General features: G+C 34.5%; 1 protein-coding gene across 2 annotated transcripts in view; it reads left to right on the forward strand.

The window, feature by feature from the left end:
* DACH1 (dachshund family transcription factor 1) overlaps nt 1-22,865 on the forward strand; it is a 394,247-nt gene that overhangs the window by 368,494 nt on the left and 2,888 nt on the right. The window lies entirely within an intron of this gene.

Here is a 22,865-nt window from a genome sequence, read left to right on the forward strand (position 1 = left end):
AAGCTGTTACTCTTATAAAATAAATTTAAATTTCCATGTTTTGAAAATTGGTCATTTTTTACATACACGATATTTAATTGGTCCCATCATAAACTGTTGAGAGTTACAAGAAAATAATTTGGTTGCCTAAACCAAATTTTCCATATTAAGATATGTTTGAAATAAAAGACAGGGGGAGGTAATACCCCTCAGGAACAGTCATAGGGGAGGGGAATAAGGGGAAAATGGGAGGGAGGGAAGAATGGGAGGATACAAGGGATGGGATAACCATTGAGATGTAACAAGAATAAATTAATAATAAAAAAAATTTTAAAAAGGATAGACATTGTAAAATCAAAACAAAAAATAATAATAATAGCTTATGATTTACACCTAACTCTTGGCATCCATTTTTGTATAATTTCTCCTGTTGAGTCACTTGGAAATAAGTATCATCCTGAGAATTACCTCATCCATATTCTTCATCTATGAATGTATGTATTATAATTGTATTACCTGAACAAAACAAAGCAATAACAAATTTGCTTTTAGTCCTCTGGTACTTACTTGGGGCATTTGATGTTATTTCAACACAGCTAATTAATTTAAGATGGCATCGATTAAGCTAAACAACAGGTGATGTTTATTGTAGGCAGTAAACAATACACAGTCTATGGTTCCATACGTATGAGTCAATGACAACTACTCATTTAATTAGGATCTTATGGGTAAGCATCAAAACATTTCAGGGATCAATATGTATTTCTTGAAGTATTATATTAATGTTTACTTAAATGTCAGTATTTACTTTGCTATTATTTGAATATTAAATATTAAAATTAATTTTCTGTGAATATCCATAAACTCCAAGTGCCAAAATCCTCTTTTAAATTTTTCTTGGGAATACCTTCTTTTACTTAAACCAATCACAGAAAATTATTCTTAGTAGGCATTAACTATTGTCATATCATATATATTATTGTTATTTAATATTATATGTGGTCATATAAAAATTTGCAACATATAGTATATTATTTTTCTTGCAAAAATAATGTAATGAAACATTGGCACTATGTGAATTTCATAGAAATAGCAATTATATGTGACATATTTCTGAAAATTCCAAGTTAACCTTGACTCATAAGTTTACAGAAGGAAATGGGCATTGTGCAAGTAAATATTAATTAGTTTTGAAGCAGCATGCTTAACATAGAACTAAAATTTTTTAAATAATTGAAGTCAATTGGCTTGTTTGTAAATTCATTTATGATAGGGCTTTAATGCTGTCTGAAGACCTAAAAGAAAAGAAAATGATAAGTGGAAATTGGGAACAATATTAACAGTGAACTCTTTTTTAAATATATTTTATTAATTTATTCATATTACATCTAAATTGTTATCCTATCCTTTGTATCCTCCCATTCTTCCCTCCCTCCCATTTTCCCCTTACTCTCCTCCCCTATGAACTCTTAAAGATCAATTCTGTGTCTACTTTGATTTAGCATCATCATTACTAAAAGTGATAGAGTGATTAAACAAAGCATACCAATAAAATTCTCAGCTAATCATAATGTATAAAGTATAACATACATCTGTTGCAACAGTATTGAATAAAGGAGGACAAATAGGAACTTATGATGAATAAAATAAAATCACCTTTGTAAGAAAGTTTACAGTGAACTTTTAGCAAAAGCTATGGTCAATATGGAATCATAACATATGTGTACACATCATAGCATCCAGAGCATCTTAGTGTTGATGACAAAGCGTGTGGCTGAACAATGTGTCCAAGAAAAGTATCTAATAAGACTCTGGAATTATAATAGTAAGTCCATAATTGTAATTACTGACACTAAAAATATGAAATTATTTAAGAATTTTTATTAAGGTCAATAGAGTTTTTAAAATTTTAGTAGAATATTATTTTCATATATATGATAACTTACTTAATTATTTATGTTTACTATTATAAGCTTCTATTATCACAGAGGGAAATTGATGAGTACTGTTACCAACTTTCTGTTTACTGAAGACAGTACTGTAAAAGATATATATAATTCATGTCAGTGGATTTGTACCATTCACTATCAGTCACTAGGTTCACGGCCTTCCTCTTGCTTTATGCTAGCCTGAACTTCAAAGGGAAGTTTAAGAAACAAAATGATGTCTTTAAAATGAAACAAAATGAGGAAGGACAGCAGTTTACCAAGAAGAGACTTGATACCCTATAAGCATATATAGGGGGAGGCAATCCCCCTCAGAAACAGTCATAGGGGAGGGGAATAAGGAGAAAATGGGAGGGAGGGAAGAATGGGAGGATACAAGGGATCGGATAACCATTGAGATGTAACAAGAATAAATTAATTTAAAAAAAAATAAAATGAAACAAAAATATACCATGAAAGCAATTTATTTATTTGAGTGTCATAAGTGTGGTCTTTAAATATTTCAGTTACACACAGTCATTTAATATGAAATAACTATGAAAAAATTGACACACAAACAAATGGTTGTGGAAAGTACATTATCAACCTGAATAGCATATGTCATTTAGGCATTTGAAACATATAATACCCCTTGATCCCGACACTCACTTAGGAAAAAATTAAAACATCATCATTTAGACCATAAATATAAAAAGCTTATGGTGCGTTATTCCACCTCCCATGGTCAGGGACAGAATGCAGACATGCCACAATAATGTTTTTTTTATTTCTACTGTTCGAACCATATTAATGAGAACATCATTTTGGAGAACTAATTATTTCTATTTGTCTTGTGTCACACTTTCTAATTCCCCTATATTAGCACAGCCAAAGCAAATTAATTGCTTTTCCAGCAGTTGAACCTTGTCCAAGAATGAGCTCACATTCCATTCCAGTTTCCCTGTTTGTGGGAGTGCATTGTGTCAAAAATTTCTCTTGATACTAAACATAGTCTCAAGAATACCTTTACCAATTTCTGTGTGCTAACTTGATGGAATTTATAAGTTTAAGTGACCCGCCAGGAAAGATAAAGTTCTAAGCTGCAAGATTATACATCAAAACAGTTAAAGTGAAATTAAAATTAAATGAATGAATCTCAGTGAAGCAAAAAAAGCAGTAATTAATGGTTCCCTTAATTGTCTTCATAAAATATTTGCATGGGTCTAATTTGCATAATTTGCATGTATTAATTAATCTTTCAAAGGAATTTTGTGCTGAGAGAAGCCAAAAATCTCTTTGTTTTATTTAAGATCTAATGAAATATTTATCTTCTTTAATGAACTTCTCATCTTCATTAAAATAAAAATTGCACAAGTTTGTATGTTTTAAATGTTTTTATAATTGAAGTATTCAAAAAATCTCTTTAGACTTATAACAGCTGAAAAACAAACACATTATTTAGCACTCAGTATCATTTCAACAGCACTTACACTTTAAAAAAGAAAGTTCAATCACACTTTCAAAAAGGTGGCAAAGCATTTGGTAAATGAAAATTGCTCTTTAGTTTGAAAAAGTAAGATTTAGACTACCTATGTTATTTTTATTGCTGAGATACAAGGCAACAGAGGTACAGATAAGTAAAATCAATATGTTCAATTGTTCAGGAAACGATTTACTGGCTGAAAATATTTTAGCTTGTTCAGAGACATAAGTCCATTAAAATTCACTTTTATATTTATAATGAGTGCTGGGTGGACAGTATTTCCTGGCAGAACATACTCAGCTTCAGCTTTACTCTAAATCTGTCTATTGAAGAATTGCATAAGGGGTTTCTGCTCTCACAAACTGAGGGGGCACAGTGAAAACCAAGAGACGTGCCTTGGAAGGGTTGGAATCCAAAAATCTCTATCTAGTGCCAAACCATATCTATTCATGGGAACCGAGAGAAGGTGGGGAGGGGCCACGGAAGTTAGAGACAGAAGGCTGGAGGAACGATGGCGGTGTGTCCCAGGCATCCATCCTTTATGCTGCAGCCCTGTTACAGGGTGTTTATAAATGAGTTCAGTTCCAACAGAACCGAAGGTATGTGAAGTGCTTTTCATGTCTCCTTTTTGGTTTTTTAGTCTCTATGGCAAGCTCCTTTGACATTTGAGGAAACTGAGGCATATGGACACATATCCACACACACTGAGATCAACACGAAGTTCAAGATCTGAGTCTCCTTTGTGTTCCTAGGCCTTCATTTGTATATGACAGCCTTCTGTTTATATCACCATTCTTTATGAAGTAGCTCTGAGTCACTAGATATAGCCCAGATAGTAATACACATGGCATACATGTGTAAGGATTAGTATTCAAAATGCAAACATATAATTCTTTGCATGTAAAGTTTAGTAACACGATAAATTGAATTAAGTTGACTTTGGAACTCCTGTGGACCTCATTTTTTAAGGAAAAGGCATTGGCTAAAGCCATTTCATACTCTGGCACTGTCTTAATTTACATTTTTAAAGAATGTTTTCTAAAATAAAACACAATTTATTTTTCTTTATAGTAAAGAAAAATCTAATTATTTATGGGGTGATTAGAAAAATCAGTAATAAAATGCTTCTAATACGGAATTTATTTGACACCAACATAGTTTATCAAGCTGAATGCAAAAGGATTAAAATTAACATAATGTAAATTAGTGCCAGGAAAGCAGTAGTGAACTAGGAGTACACGCTAATGTCAGTCATGTTGTGGCTTTGGGATTTCCCTTTAACAGCAAAGATCTCTTCCTCTGCTGGTGTTCTTATAGCTCAGGATGTCAAAAACATTCACTAGTTGTTTGAGTGTCAGCACGTGTGTGATGTGTCCATAGTCTGTGTACACACATACATATAGACTCTAGCTCCTGAGCGGCTGGATTCCCATGTTCCCACGTTTCTGGTCATTCTTGGTGTTATGCTGACTGTGTAAGGAAATCGTTGTAGTTTTTCAGATCCTCTGTCTCTAAATTTCAGGCGAATATAGGATTATTCACTATACAGTCCAAGCTCTTCAGCTGGTACACATTAACATACACCGAGAATTCAGGAGCGTGCCTGGAAGAAGCCATGTGGGGACTGTTGGGTGTTTTAACTACTAGACACAATTTTCAGGTTTTGAAATATTACACATTTCTTGGAAGGGATAATTCTTTTAAAAAAAGTTCTCCTAGCCAATGAAAGCATTTTCCTCTGCACATCACTCAGACTTTTATTTAAGGCACTATTTAAGCGGGCAGATGGAAATGCTGCACACCAGACTTTCCAGGGCACTTAAAACTTTCACAACAGAGTGTGACTATCGCTATTTATGTCAATTTAAAAAATATAGCTTCGGAAGATTAATTTGTACGCACAAATTATGTGTGAATACTTTTAATTAAATAAAAGATAAACTACTCTTTTACTCAAATTTAAGATGGAAATGTTAGAGCGTCTTAATTTTTAAATTATATTTCAGCAAATCTCTGTTAATATGATTTGTATTATCATACAGTGTGGAGTAACAACACACTCTTCTAATTCATATATAATCACACTCCTGAGATAGTAAATCTCCAAACAGAGTTCCACTTAAGCTTACTAATTATACCTATAAAACGATGAATGATGGCTACAAATTATTGGATCTGACTCTCATTCTTTATTTATTTCTCCCTAGGAGAAAGAGCGCTAGATGGGGAGATTTCTTACCATAAATTATTCCCATATGTATTCAGGTGTGATGTGTTTAACTTTGATTCTATGCTATGGTTTTACATTTAATTCTGAAGCCTATGAAGTCATGGTGGTAGAATTAAGAAGTCGGTGTTTGCTCATCATCATCATAAAATATTAGCTTGTATTAATAATTGTAATGTCTTTATTTTTTTTTAATGGCCTGCTGTGGCTAATACAGTTTTAGGCCTATCTGAATTTGAGTTATTATAGTCATGGCTGGCTTTACTAAGTAGCTCCACACAAGCTTTATACACTTCCACAATCTCCGCTTTGCCCCAACATCATCGCTAATAAAAATGAACTTTGTAGGTGAGTAGAAAGTAGATCGGAGATGACCCAAGAGCACAGCAGAGTACCGGACACAATTGATCTTTGCTGCCTAGGTGCTGCTGCTGGTGGCCTAACAGTGCCATATATTTTCTAAAGGAACTCAGAAATTCATTTATAAAGTTACACTGTGGAATCCTGCACAAGATGCGGGTTTATGTACTCTCAGAAAATCGTAAAATTACAACCAAGGAGTCAGCTCTAGCACAGCACATAAACAAATTAAAAACAGCACTGACTTATAAGCCGAGAACAGCTGGCAAATGCTCTTTGATTGCGGCCAATGCTTCTGGCTCTTGCTAGCTCTGAGGTCAGGTGTGCTTGAGATGGTATTTGGAAGCCCACGTTCCTACCATCCTTTACATGTATGTGGGTCAAATTACTCCTGTCGTGTGAAACACTTAGCAAATGTAAATATTTTTTAAAAACCACAAATGTCCACGTGCTCGCTCTTGCCAGCAAGCACGATGTCCTGTGTTTTATCCCCAAAATCCACAGGGCAGGAAAAGAGAATTGACCTCTGCCTACTTGTCCATCTTTACTGACATGTCTGCAAATAAGCATGCATACACACATGCTCTCTCTCTCTCTCTCTCTCTCTCTCTCTCTCTCTCTCTCTCTCTCTCTCTCTCTCTCACACACACACACACACACACACACACGTACACACACATACTTCACTCCCTGACATATTTACACAAACCCCCAACACACACCTACCCACCCACCCCCAGCACACAAACACACAGTCACTCCCACCAATAAGGGAATACAATACAACTTTAAACAAGAAACATCCAAGAATTATTCAAAGTATTCAAAATTATTAGAATTAAAAGAAATTATATGGAATATTTTAAAGACTTTACTACTTTTCTACTATAATATTTCCCCCAAGATTACATGATAAATGTGTCCTATAAGCAAAAACGTGTGACAAAGTCTCAGTGAGTGTAAAGGTACTAAACATGACAGACAAAATAACACATATGCTCATTGCTGGATATCATGCCCTGTGAAATAAACCTGTCTTCACATGTCGGATGTCAATGATGTGGGTGACATTTGCACTGACTTTTCCAAGAGCTACTTATAGCAGAGTCAAAATCTGACAATATTTAATTCTCTCTCCATATCAGGTACTTTATTTATACACTCTTATGGCTTGTCTTACACATACAAAAAAATTAAAATATAGACAAAAATTATTGCCTCTTTTTAGATTAATGTCACCAATGACCGCACCTACTCACATTTAATTGCATTCATTTCAAGTTAAACTAGAAAGATCCCTCATCATGACCCTCAGAAATGCACCCTTCTTCGGTCCTAATCAAGATCATCTAACCGGCCATAATAACTGATGGCCACCTATTCAGAAGTCATGCAAACCCCTGTGTAAGATGAGCTGTCACAACACACAGTTAAACAACACTTTGTTTTAAAAAATAAATCTGGGAATAGCATGAGGGGCTACCGTTTTGAAACCACAGTTTCATATCTAATGAAACTTATCAACACACTACTTGAAAAAATATTCATAAGATTTAACTACCCGGGGATAATATTATGAAAGTTATATGGGTGTGCTGATAAATCAACATAGAAAATGTTAAACGTTGTCTACTGTTTCTTTATTTAAATATCAGTTTAACTAGAATTTTGGTTCTTCGTTTCTGACAATCCCATAGGAATTCATTTCCTAAAGTATTGTGCAAATATTTACATTGGTAATTGCCTACTTGGATCTGGAATGCAATTCTTGTTTGTCTTACTTAGATTAGTATTTCAAAGTATAGTTGTATTCATTTGTAAGAAAAGTGGGTAAAAACAAATGTACTGAAAACCCAAGATCCACAGAGAAAGCCTGGAAACTTCACAAATTAGTAAACAGAGTCCTTTACAAGCTATCTTTATAAAACAAAAGATATGCAAAAAGATTCCCAATTGTTTTGTTCATGTTAAATATTTATAACAACAAAGGGAGGAATTTTGTTTTCTTTTGTTTCAGTTTTCCTTTATCTTTTAAAAATCTTTTTTTTTTTTTTTTTTTTTTTTTTTTTTTTTTTGGTTGAGAGCCTGGCCTTTAACAGCTGAGCCATCTGGGGCGGAGCTTTGTGAGAATATTCTCATCAACCTGTGCATGCCGATTGAAGACATCATTTTTTTCAGATCTTATTTAGGCAGCCACGTGGTTGCGTTTCCTGGGTACAGCTCCCCCACCAAGTATAGGAGACACTATTTCACAGAGGACATGCTCTGGCTCTCAGAGTCTGCCTGCCCTCCTGCTCCAAGATGTTCCCTGAGTCTCAGGTATAGGGATTGGGATGACTTTTTTTTCTCTTAAACTTGAGTTCACATTGCTGATGAAACTGGCTTAGAGATAAGCCAGTCTTCTCTGAGAAGACTGACTGCAGAAATCCAGAACACAACCTTTGGCTAAGAGTGTAGGGGGTGAACCCAACATTTCCTGCACTCACCTGTCAGGTTAGTCATGGCTTTGTACACAGACACTTCCCTGGGATATGGGGTGAAATATAGAAACTGTTTTCTCATACTTCTTGCCTGCTTGTTTCTGTAAGGCTAAACATCAAACCAAGCTCCTTTTGAATTCTAGACAAGCAATGGACCATTAAAGTTACTCTTCTGACTCACTCGTGCTTCTAGAACGGTGACTGTCCCAACAGGATCATGGAGAGCTTGGGGTAATTCCAACCCCAGGAAACAGAACAAAGCACTGGGGACCACATTCTTCAGTTTCATGAGGAACCTCCCTAGAGCTTTTTGTTGTAGCTGCATTAATGTAAAGTCCCATCAATGCTGGAAAAAAAACTTTCCCTGTTCAACATGGAAAATACGCATTATTTTTGTTTTTTGTTTTTTTCAAAACTTATTCTGAATAGTTTGATGTGACGTTGTGGTTTAGCATGTTTTCCTAATACATTTCAATGTACAGACCTTTGAGACAGGCTACAGATTATGTGCCTTAGCTGATCTTGAGCTCTCTAAGCAGACAGGGCTGTTCACAAATTCATTGAGAACCACCTCATCTGCTTCTGGAGTGTTGGGATTAAAGGTGTGTGCTCAGATTTGCCCATTTTTAAATTGGTGTGTGTGTGTGTGCTGTTGTTGTTGTTGTTACTGCTGCTGCTGCTGCTGCTGCTGCTGTTTATTTCTCACTGCTGAGGATTTTTGGTCACCCAATATTTTTGGATATGCACCTCTGATTAGATGTACAGACTGTAGATAAGCTCTCCAAAACTTCCCTTTGTCTCTCACCTGTTGTACTGCAGAAGTCTTTTGCTTTGATGCTGTCCCATTTGTCTGTGTTTTCTTGCCTGCTCCTTTGGGGTTCAATTGAGAAAGACATTGCTTTTATCTGTATCTCTAGTTACTTTCCTATTTTTTTTTTCATTATTGCTGCTTTTTAGTCACTGGTTTTCTGTTTGTCTTTAGTAGATTTTTAAGTTGTATTTTGAATGAGAAGCAAGAAAAGGGCCCAATTTCTTTCTTCAAATGAAGCTTTTCAACACCTTGAACTGTGGCAAACTGCTCCAGTCATACTCCTAGTATCTTTGTTGAAACACTAATTGATATGACTCAGTTTACAGCTAAACTCTGTAGTTGGTTCCAAGTACTGTGTGGATGTGTATTTTAAATTCCTATGCTTCTTTGTTTGTTTTGACAAAATCATGCTACTTTAATTTAATTTAATTTACCATCGGTGAGTTCTACAGTGTCAGCGGGACCACACATTTATCCAGAATCATTTTCTTATGAGTGCTTTTAGCTCTTCATTGTTCTTCATTATTCAGTAAGAATTTTAGAATTTATTTTTAATTTTATTTTATAGTGTAGCTGTCTCACTCAGTGCTACTATCTAGAAGTCTGCATATATCTACATGATTAAGGCAATTAAACACAAATTACAAATGTACCTCATAAGGAAAAGTTCTACATACAATAATAGCTCTTAAAACATAATGAAAACAGAGTTGGTGATCTCTGGTCTCCCACTAACATGTCTGTCATGTAGCCTGCTTTCCTGGGGCTCCTGCAAACACTGCGGTTATGTAGCGTTGAAAGCAGCAGATAAACGTGTTCCTTCATGACATGGTCCCATAGGACCGTTATACTCTTCCAATCATCCATGAACAGTTTGGGAGAACATAGATTTTAAAAATTCCTGATCACAAAAATATCATATTTATCTTGTGCACATCCTCTTGAGCTTTTATGGTTTGTGTTTTGCAATTTAATGACAGTAAAGTGCTCCAATAAAATCAAGCAATAATTCACAGAAAGAACCTAGGCAAACTTTTATCACTAATTCTTTGTTAAAGCCAATTTACTTCATGAAATTCATATATATCTAATTTTAGGGATGAAAAAAAACCCTATAAAATATACAGTATCTTTCTAAAATATAGAAACATTTATAATTGCAATAAAATTGATATTAGTTAAATTTTATAGATTCAGCTATAAATCTCAATATATTTTTAGGAGTGGAATGAACAATAAGTAAAATATAAGATAAAAATATGAAATATGTCTTATTAGGTTTTACCATATAAATTATGGATAACTTAAAATTTTCAAAGTAGCCTGTATCATAAATAAGTTTGTATCTATATTTAAACACTAGTGTACTGCATAAAGCCTGAATATATTCATATTTGAATTTTTCCAATAGAACTTTTTTCATTTTCTTGATTATGAGTACTCTCTTGTATACTACTGTTAGCAAATATCTAAAATCTAAAATATATAGTGAAAACTTAAAATTGAGACATTATAATGCTTTAAAGGATGTTCGATAGTAGCTTTTTTTTTTTAATAATGAAATCTTTGAACCAAGGCTTCTGAATAGATTTTGTGCTTTCAGGGCACAAATAAATAGGCTCATTCTGTATATGTGGCTGGTAGTCACTTAAGATCTGGAAGTCTATGTCTGAAAAGCTGGAGGTACTACCAATATAATATGTATGACTTTTGAGGAAAACCACATAGGTGTATATCATGCCATAGTCTTATTAGGGTAATTATTGCTATGATGAAACAGCATTAACAAAAGAAAGTTGGGACAAATGGATTTATTATGTTTACACTTCCATATTATTGGTCATCATCCAAGAAGGCCAGAACAGATACCCAAACAGGTTGGGAATCTGGAGGCAGGAGCTGCTGCAGAGGCCATCAAGACCAAGAAGAGACTTGATACCCTATGAGCATATACAGGGGGAGGTAATCCCCCACAGGAACAGTCATAGGGGAGGGGAATAACGGGGAAATGGGAGGGAGGGAAGAATGGGAGGATACAAGGGATGGGATAACCATTGAGATGTAACAAGAATAAATTAATAAAGGAAAAAAAAGTGCTGATTACTGACTTCCTCTTTATAGTTTGCTCAGCCTGCTTTCTAATAGGGCCCAGGGCCAACAGCCCAGGGCCAGCAACACTTTCAATGGCCAGATCTTATGGGTTTTTTTTTTCTCCATTTAAGAGGTTTTCTCCTCTTAGATGTCTCTAACTTATGTCAAGTACACATAGATACTCTCCAGCACATGGTTCCTTCTAAGGGTGGCATTAGATAGTTTTTAAAAATACCAGTCCCCTTTGTTTTTCTTAACCTGATACGGTATATTAAATCCTAAATAATATTATATAGGAGAGTAAAGATAAAGAAATAAAAATATAATCAATTCAAAACAAAGTAATAAATAAACTGGGATTACGTATTTGAAATTCAACTGGCACATTATCTTGCAGGGCTTAGGCAATGAAAATGATGGTGACTGTTAGTCAGACCTTTGTAGCTTGTGAAAGAGATGTAAGTTAGAGAAGGCAATGAGCTTACTTCTGTTTGAAGTGATCTAACAACAACACGCAGATGGTGTTGCCAGGAAGCAACTTGCAATGGCGTGGGGCCAAAGTTTAAATGCGTGGTCCAGAGAAAAATCAGGGCTTTTGGCATCCTTGAAGCTAGGGACACTTTACCTTGAAAACAGACTTTTTCTGAAAAATCTGGATCATTTCAAGCCATTCCCTAATCCACCATTCCCTCTAAGGAAAAAAATCCATGTAGTAATGCAACCCTAGAGCACTACTATTCAAATGATTATGAGTCTATATATTTTGCAATATTTCACACCATCTTTATTTGGAACAAATGACCTACCAATTTTGAAAACATGGTGCAAACTATTTTTCCACGGTACTTAAAAGGGGTGGAATGAAGTTTGCTCATGAAAGTGAAGTTAATAAAGCTGAGACCAGAAATTTTACACCGTTAGTTTATGTATATAAAAGTAGGATATTAGGTGATAAAAACACATAGTCATATGTTAGATAATTCATATTTGACTTATGTATTTTGCAAGTGTTGATTCTGCAAATTTGAGCTATGACAAACTGTCAATTCAACTCTTGCATTAAGAGACATGTATTTTTCATGATACTGTTTATATGGCAATATCTTGGATATCAGTCCTTTCAAGTAATCAAAGTGCACTGAATAGAGTCATAAACAAAAGCAGCAATAATTTGTTCTCATTGTAAGCTTTTCCATCTGATGCATAGATATTCTTTGTGATATTTGAACAGGGTTATGTATTCTTTTTTGATGAAAGGAAAGTAAAAGTTATACTTCTTTAAACTTGGTAAAGAAATAATACTCCCATAACAGTGTTCTGAATTATCAAAACAAAATGTACCTTTTACCAAAAGAAGCACTCTTACTCAGTGTTTATGCTTCTTAATATACAAAGCAATGAGTAAAAGACTCAACACATGTCAGTGTAAGGCTATACCACTTTGTAAGTTTTCAAATGAGCCCTGAAATCGTAAAAACCAAGCAAAAACTCGACCTGTAAAATGTGCCTGATAAAACTGTGAAAAAGCCCTAATATATTCTGGGAAAAGATAAGAAATTGGGCAAGTTGTATCTTCACATTTTTGTAAGTGTGCAAATACATGGAGAAATAGATATGTCTTATTAAAATAGAGGTTTGATGATTAAGGTAAAATCATCATTTTTATGTATTATCTTGGTAAAAGTCTATGTGCAATGGTAAATAATCTCAAAAAGACTGGGATAGAGTCTCTACGGTCGGAAAGTAGTTTTGACAGAATGTGCGCAAGTTCCTTAGGTTCACGTGCTTCTTCTACTCTCAACTTCATTTGGGATCTAATGATCACACAGTGACATAAGTTAATTTTATGCATGTCACAATTATTAGTGATGAGAAAATGAGGCAATACCAACAGTAACCACAACCACAGGTTATAAATTTTAATGGAAATCGTGGAGTATGCTACTGTGACCCTGGGCAGAATTTCAGAGTGGGCATGGAATAAACATAAATCATCATTTATCTTCCTACTAAATATATGCACATTTATTATCAGATGCTTTCAATGTTTCATTGTAAACTCTGTTGATTTCTTAAGACTAAAAAGAAATTTGGCAATCCAGTGGAATTTAATATGTGCTGAAGACATACTGGAACTTACTCAGATTAAAAGTCTAAAGTGCTCTGAGGTTTTCTGAATTTCTTCATTCCTAGAGACAGAGACAATTTATAAAATGCAAAGTTGTCCATTAGCAATGCATATTTCCGTGATAGAACATTTGTACTCTTTTCCTTGTCCTCCACTCTAGAAAGCATTTAGTGTCTTACATTTGTTATTATTTATGGCCAGTTTGTTGATATTTTCATGATTAATTTCCAAAACATGGAGTCTTTTCCATTAGAAAATGTACGGTATGATAAACATTTTAAAAATTGCAAGACATCACATTTCACCAAACTCAATCTCAGCTATCTGCCCTTAATTCAGCCTTTGAGGGACAGTTAATAACTTGTCATGTTTTTTGTTCAATCTAGTGTCCTTTAAATGGTTTGAATGGACGGGTTTCTGCTTTCTTTCTTGCTTATTCATTGTTCACTAGCCCTTATACCATACCTAACTTAATTGATGTTGGCATTGTCTCTTGAGGTAAAGTTAGATTTTTAAGAAGCACTATGAATTTAAATTCACCCATGGCCATAAGCCACTTGGTAACAAAAAATATTTTCCTTATATGGGGACTTCCTTTATTTTTCTCAGGACCCATTCACATTTTTACTCAGACAGTACAAAGTAAATGTTACAATAAAGTGCTATATAGCATCCTGGGACAGTTAGGTAATCTGATATGGTGAAAAGTTGTCTGATACACTCACTATTGTCCTGAGGCAGCTTCCATCTGGTAATTATACTTTGAAATGATACCTTATTTCTAAGAAATAGTGAAATACCATCATCATAAGGAAATACTATCACACTTTACATAAAACCTGTTTTCATTCTGAGCAGATCAGATAGCTCTAAGATAATGCAAGTAAAGTTAATTCTGCAAAATAAGCAAAATGTTTGTATGCATGTTTAAGTGTGCATGTATTTGTATGCATACATGTGTGTATGAGTGTGTGCATTTATGTATGTATGGTTAAAATATATTAAGTATAAATATACACATTTTTACTTAGAATAATTTCATCTCATCAACCCTCAGAATTTTTTATTTTATTTTGTTTTGTCATACTTAAGGATATATTCTTTTGTAAGGCAAGAAATTTGACCCTGCAAGCATCTAATGTGAATTACAACATGGAATTTGAGTTTGTAATTTTACTTGGTTTGGAGTTGAGCTTTCAGTCTCTTCTGTGTCCTAGAACAAAGTAAACTGAGGTATACTGAGAGCAATATAACTCATAGGAAGTGATTTCCCCCCTATAACACTGAACGCGAGTTTTGTTATTGTTGTTTTTTCGATGTTTGTTTTTAAATAAAAGAAGGACTAAGAGGCTGCAACAACTTTCCTCAAGCTTAAAGACTTGATGCCCTCACAGTCTCTGTGTGCAGCAATTAGGGAATACCTATCTGAATTTTACTTTTCGTTTTTTCCGAGGCTATAGGAATGTCTCAGAATTTGCTCCCTCCTTTGCTGTCTATGATGAGGTTCCACTGCCAAGCTGAGAATATGCTATAGGTTTGCCTCACCCCTATAGAGTTCTATAAGTGTGGGCCCCTGCTCTATCTAAAATGCTTGGTGGTTATATCAGATAATGCATGAAAAAAAAGCTGTTACCCACAAAAATGCTTTTTTCTCAAAATTGTATTTACTAGAGAAATCTTTCACTAAAGGTTGCTTGTCACCGGCATCTTTGCCCTAGACCAGTGTTTCAGCTGAGTTCTGTGTAAATATGTTAAGAAGCCTTTGGAGGCTCGGAACTGTATTCACTCACAATTACCTCTTTAAACAAATATAACCTTTACAAAAATTACTAAATTAGACATGCAAAGAAAATAGAAAATGCTAAACATCTAAAATGATGATTTGTTTCTTTCTTACAAACAGGAGGAAATCACAAGACTCTGACAGGAGTTGCCCTTCTAATTACCACCTTTGGTGATGCCCCCACCCACCCAGAAATAACACATGAATGTATTCTGAAAACACAATTTATTCACAGGAATTTGCCTGTCTTTCATAGTTCTGAGAGAATGAAAAGCCTTGATTTAAAAGGTCCCTGCTTCCCTTCTCTGTGCTATCTTATTTTAGAAAATAACCACATTTCTTATAAGCTTTGTTTTAATTAAGCATTGCCCATTCATCACTCTGCTTTGGATGGGCCCGACATGATTATTCTTACCCATCCCCATGTCTTCGTAGTCTTAGTTTTCTGGGAAAAGAATGAAAGAACAGACAGCAATAAGAAATTTCATTGTGTTTCCCTTTGCTAGAGGTGGGAGGTCTCACCTCCAATCAAGACAAGGTAACCTATGTGCATAATACCCCATTCTGACTTGCTGGTACATTAACCATCCTGATGGGTTCTAGTGTCTGACTAATGAATGCTTAATTAGAATGTTCAAAAACACACAAATACTTTATCGGAGCTGACCTATCAGCACTATGCCTTTTCTCTATTTATAGAAGAAAGAAAACTTTAAATAACTCTGGTTTTTTTTTTTGTATTTTTGTTTTTGTCTGTTTGTAATAAACATTTTAAAGGTATTCAAATATTTGTTTCAAACATAGTGAATCAGAGGAGATTTTTTTAAACATCAAATACAGATGCAGTCCTAACTACGGAAACAGTTATAGAGGCACAAAGACTTCATAAGTTTTATAGTTGTAAGTATATCGTCACAAGATGATAGAACAATGGAGCAAAATCTAGCATATGTCAACATTCTAACAACCGAGCTGGGTTCATATAAAGAACTCTATTAAGAAAATCACTAACCATGTATTTTCTTTATAATGCCTAAATTATATGTAAACTTGAAACATGCCTATGTGAGAACAGGGCAGTCATTCTTGCTAAAACACTTTTTCAGAGAGCCTCCTTTAAATAGTAAAACATATACATGCAAATAGAGCAATCATCATGATCATCATCAACACCTTCACCACTTGTGCTTCATCGTGGTATTATGGCTTTAAGCCCATCTATGGTCACATAGAATTACAGAGAGTCTTCTCTATGTCATAAATATTTTTAAGATTTTGTAAAGTTGGAGTATCTTTCCTTTGTAAATAAACTCCTATTGGCCCACAGGGAGTGTCAACATGTCTGATAATGAGCTTTCTCCCTAAGACAGGGTCACTTATAGAAGGAACTGTAATACGAGGATTTTGTGTGACCATGTTGGGAAGGTATGTTGCCCTGGGCTGGAGTTGAGTAAATAATTTAGGGTTCTCTGTGTCTAACCGTCTTCATGTGCAGACATTAAAATGCTTTCTTTACACATTCTTCAGTTGAGCTTTTGTTGCTCCTGTATCTCTTGAGTTTCCCATGTAGAGTAGATGTTGAGATCAGATCAATCTGCCCCATGAGGATCGCTAGGTCTGGTTCTACCCACTTCAGGGGATCAAGTTGTCAATATTTTCATTGCTCCTTGCTGTTTATCCTTATCTAGAGTCCTTTTATAGAAGTTATAGTTTCTTCTTCACTGTCTTTGCCTAAAGGTCATTTTCTTATCAGTCTGTAAACTACAGCTTTTAATCGCCTTCTGTAACCAAGCCTGGGTCTACTCTCATGCATTTTCTTCTTTAAAAGTATTTGAATATTTTTTGTGATGGTAAATTTTATTCTCATTTTGGTGTAGCTCTCACCATCAAGAGCTACATTTGAGGTTCTAGGAGTTAGTTCCACAGTAGAGTGTGTTTGAAAGACTTTTTAGTGTGAGAAATATAACTATCTGTTTCCTGTTAGATAGACAAATAGAAGATAAAGTGTGCAAGACCTTGCCTTTAGTGCCCCAAACTCCCTAAAAATAAATAATAAAATAGTTTTCCTCATGCATGCATGCTTTCTTACTAATATTACAGTAATAAAATAGTATTTTTATTTCAACTGAGTGTACTATATTAGTCTGTTAGGTAACATGTTGCCTACTTCTTGTACTGGTTTATTGAAATTACAAGGACAGAATGTGCTACAGTTGTGCCTTAGTCAATACCTGCTTGCTCATTCGTGTGAAAAGAACACAAACAAGACTGAGGATCAGTTCTTCTCAAATGAGATACAGCTCTTTGGGCTTCTGATTCTTCAGCCATAAGCTTAAATTAAAATTGAGAAAGTAGTTGCAACATTGTTCAGTTTTTACTTTTTAATTATGTTGGAATATAACCTCAGATACATTAGTGCTCAAACATCTGGAAATTGCTTGCACTGTTGCTATCTGCATTTCATGAGAAGAAATTATGTTTACTCAGGATTCTCCTATAAACTGGTTTGTGCTCAACACTGGTCTCTCTTAAAATATTTCTCATGTTCAACGTAGACTTTGTGTCTCTGCTTCTTTGCTTTAGCAGTAGCAGAATGTTCTTACTCTAAATATAAAATTATAAAAAAGCAAGAAACAATATTTTCTTTAATTAGCCTCTTCCTTTGGGGGTTTTAGAAGAGGGGTTATGACTTGACAAAGATCCTTCCCATCTGTTCCTGTTTGTTTCCTTTTATTTTGACTTCCTTTCGTTGTCTTATCAAATATCACATGAATCATTAACATTTGTTTTCATCACTTGTTTTGATTTCCTTTGCTTCACATGATTAAGACATTATGTTGAAACAAGGTTCAGGCTAACATATTTTATATTAACCTCATATTCTTTAGACAAATATTAAACTCTCTGGATACATGATTTTATACGTTGGCTTTCTTCTGTGTTAATATTTTCCTCCACTCTAAGGTAGTAAAGTAAAGCACGCATGCACACAACTGTTTTGTGAAAGCTGCAGTCTTCATTATATTACAAGTGTCTGACATGGGTTTTGAATACATATGTATCATTTTAATAGAGCTACTTTCTGACAGGGTATACAGTTTTTATACAAAAGATAGGTAAGAGATCCTTTTAGATATTTGTCAGGTATTTCTATTCATAACTAAAATGTACATCCATTCCTATGTTTTGTGGTATTTTTTTTAACAATACTCCCCTGTACCCAATGGTGAATAAGATTCTAGTAACACCTGATAAAGCAATTTGAAATTGTTGTCATTGCACATAACCTTGTTATAAAATTATGGTAAATGATGTGATTTATAGAATGATACCTCACTAACTTTATAAAACTTATTTTTATTTAATAGTGTGATTTTTACATGTGGAATAAGAAAGGCAGTTTTCATTAGACATTATAAATGGCCTCAAATAATAATATATGCCAAAACTTAGGCTCCAAAACTAAACTTATTTTGCCAGTATAAAACAAAGAAAGAAATGTTGTGACAGATTCCATTTTCTTCACATCTTTTTCATAAAACTTAATATTATATAAAATCCAAAAAATTAATTTTCTCTTATTTCATTATCTTCAGCAGTAGTGTTAAACTTTGAGAGCATACTGGATTCAGTGTTACTTTGTTAAGACATGTGCCTAGCATTTCAAAGCTGCAAGTTCAATTTTCAGGACAAAAATAAACAAACCAATAAAAGAGCAAGACCTTAATTAAGTTCACTTTTATGAAAATACTTAAAATATTTCTTCATTTTGTTATCTGTAGATTTACATCTGCATAATAATAAGCAGCATACAAAAATCAACACCTGTGATAGACTTTTCAATGATCAAGATACTTTCTTGTATACCAAATTATGGCTGCAAGTATTAAATCACAATGAACTTTGAAACTATTAGGAATTTGTAATTTAAATAGTTTCACTCAACCCCTACTCCCAAATGCTTTTAATTAGAACAGACTTTTTAATTAAGTACTCCCATGCACAAAGTTTAGCCTGATGATTTTCCTGTCATATCAACCTCCCATACAAAAGCAAATAATCATTGTGTCAAAGGAAAACTGAGGTTTTTTTTTTTTTTTTTGAAACTAGAATATCAGAACTCTAGTTTTGATTACAAGCTATTTAGACTAAAGGGAAAGCCTTGCTCTTGGAGCAGAGCAAAAGGGATGAACCATGAGCAGAGAGTACAAATCAGAGACTCTGACTTTCCTCCAGTGTTTAGTCAAGAAAATGATGCATAATGTAGTGGACCCAGAACGTGTACTCCCATTATTGTCAGACCACTGCACTTCCATTTGTTGTTCTGTGAAAATCTGTGAGACTCTAAGATTTTTCAAGTATTCAAATTCTTATTTTGCAAATAACAAAAATAATTATATAGTTTTAGTTACAGGAAATTTAAGCAACAATTTAGAATTTTATTTGTCCATACGTACAGTGCATTTTTGTATTTTTACAATGTATTTTTTTCATAGTCACCTTTACTCCTGCCCTACCTCATCATAAATTCACCCCCACATCCCTGGCCCTAACTAAATTCCTATCTTCTTCCACATTTTCTGATAGCTCCTAGGCCTATTTGTGCTTCCAGTATGTATTCTCACGCATGTGCTATTATCCACTAGAGCATAGTCCACCAACAAGGGCAATACCTTTAACAGAAACCTGAATCTTCCTTCCCCCCAAAACCATCACCTGTTGTAGCTGCTAGTCGAATAAGAGGCTTGTAATTTCCTTCCTGCTATCATGCTTGGAGTTGACTGGCTCAATTGTATACTGCTCTTGTGCAACCAACCACAGCTGCTATGAGTTCATCCTCTGAGAGGTGCTATCATGTTCAGAGGACACTGTGATCTTCCAGTGCCCACTAATCTTTGGCTCTTACAATTGTTCTGTTTGATCTTCCAGAATGGTCCTTTAATCTTACAGGGGTGGGTGGAGGGTGACAGAAATGTCCCACTTTTGGCTGAGCATCACAGATATTCTCTTCACGTTCACCAGTTGTAAGCTTTGGTATTAAACACTATCCATTGTAACAAGTAACTGATGACATTTGAAAGCATCACTAGTCTATGGATGTAGAGATATGAATTTGGAGGACAGTTTGATGCTTTCTCAACTTAGCAAAATAATAGAAGTCTGTCGTTGGGGCCTATAAGCCACAAGGGCTTGTCCGGTTTTACATTATCAGGTATACCATTCCTCCTAGGGTGCTGACTATGTGATACTTGTAGAAGGTTATCTAGGCAGAGGGTATGAATGAACTATGGTTCACAAAGGGCAACCCAAGGACTGGACAGATGACTCAGTGATTAAGAGCACTTCCTGTTCTTCTATAGGACATAAGATTGGTTCCTAGCACTTAAGTTGGACAGCTAATAACCTTCTATAACTACAAATCCAAGATACCTCATAATCTTTTATGGCGCCTGTGATGCGTCTATATACATACAGGATTCACTTACACATGCCACACATACAAACACATGCAAAAAAAAGTAGTTAAAAGTATGGTTGTGTTTTAAAACTCAATAGTATTTTGTTTAAATTTTTAAATTTAAACTTTATAACATCCTGATTATTTTTTTAAAACATATTGTTTCTTCAAAAGTGTAACATTTGTGCTAGCAAGATGACTTGGTGCATAAGGGTAATTGCCTGATGATCTTAATTCGTTTTTCTTAACACAGATGATGGAAGATAAAAACTGACTCCTGCAAGTTGTCCACTGATGGACCCCACCACATACACACATGAATGGTGGAATGCACACACAAACCTGCATGCATATATACACACATTCATACAATAAATAAGTATTTTTAAGAAGCGTAACCTTTCCACATCAAAACAGTTAAGACAAGCACTGTGATAGTCCTTCTGCTCCTAACATTGGCAAGAACAGAGACATGGCTGTTTCTTTCATGGGACTTACCAGTTTGGAGGTTCAAATCCATCTTTAGGGTGCATGGACTGGCAAACAAAAGTCAGACACCTTTAAAGTCACAAATTTGGGGCTGGAGAGATGGCTCAGTGGTTGAGAGCACTGACTGCTCTTCCAGAAGTCCTGACTTTGATTCCCAACAACCACATGGCGGCTCAAAGCCATCTATAATGTCATCTAATGCTCACTGTATACATAATAAATAAATCAATCTTTTCTTAAAAATCATACATTTTAAATTTAAAGGAAAAGAAGAGTAAATTGAAGGGAAACCTCCAGAAAGCATAGGCTGAGTGTGCCTGGACTAAACAGAGCCTGATGTGCTGTAGAGTGGGATGGCCAAGATCATGATGCTTCATGCCAATATGGAAGTAATACTCTACATCTGCAAATTATGCTACTGCAGAACATGGCAGCAAAGTGGGATTGGGCCAAATCATTGTTCGTATGAAGCAAAATATGCTTTACCACCGACATAAGTTTTGTAGTAATTACTATAGATACCTGCTGTAGTATAAAGTGAGATGTGTAAATACTTTTCTGTTTTCTGAATCTATTCTAGGCTGTTTCTATTTCCTTTTAGGTTTATTGTGGAAACCACCAGACACATTGCAAACATTTAAGTAACATCAGATATAATAATTGCATGATAAATGTTGAGAGGTTAGCTTAGTTTTATTGCATTCTCTCTATACTTGCTATTCTTCTACATAAATTCTTGTATTGAAGCATATCTGTACCTCACTTGTTTCTACTTCTGGAATTTGTTTTTACTATAATATTCTAATAATTATATAAAGCCTTTTTCTGCTTGTGTTTTAGACAACTCATTGCCTAAAAATTCTTAACTGATTGTGTTAGCTGTTCTTATTTTTCATATGTGCCCTTCAAGATACTGTATGCTTCTTTTATATTTAATTAAAATTATTTTGATTCACAAAAAATTAAGTAATACTTATTTTTCAAAGTTTGGAAAATATTTTTTGACCATTCTACCCTCTCCTTTAGCTGTATAAATTTAAAATTTTGCCATAATATACATACATCTGAAGGTTAGGACAACAAGAGAGGGGACAGGTTAGAGTGAAATATAGCTGATAAATGGTTTTTGTGTTTTGCATTGGATAATTAATTTCTGTTTCTTATTTATGAGTCATTCAAATAGCTTACATATTATGTCCAAGATTTCACTATTTTTTTTTATTTTCCACAAAATTTTGTTTTAATAATGGGTAATATATTCATATCTTAACATTTATTTGTTCAGTTCATCTCACTATAGTGAAGAAAAGCTCTACTTTACTGGTGGTTTTCCAGTAAACAGTAACACATGTGCATAATAGTTACATCACAGCGTATTTAGCAACACTGCTAGAGAGTGAGCAGAGGTTAGGGCTTTCGTGATGGCGCTACACCTGAGTGCATTCACAGGAAATTTGTTTCTGCAAGCTCGGTGGAAGTAATTGTCATTCACCAGAAAGTCACTAGCTTTGCATATCAGTAATGCACACACACACCTATTCTTATCTATTTTCTGAGTGGTCTGGAACTGATATCATTGTAGCAAATATATATTTATGAGAACTAAGAACTCTGAATCCTCCTTGATGCTATGAACTCGTGTAATTATGAA

This window comes from Acomys minous (assembly GCF_964271855.1).
Source record: "Acomys minous genome assembly, chromosome: 18".
Classification (NCBI taxonomy): domain Eukaryota; kingdom Metazoa; phylum Chordata; class Mammalia; order Rodentia; family Muridae; genus Acomys; species Acomys minous.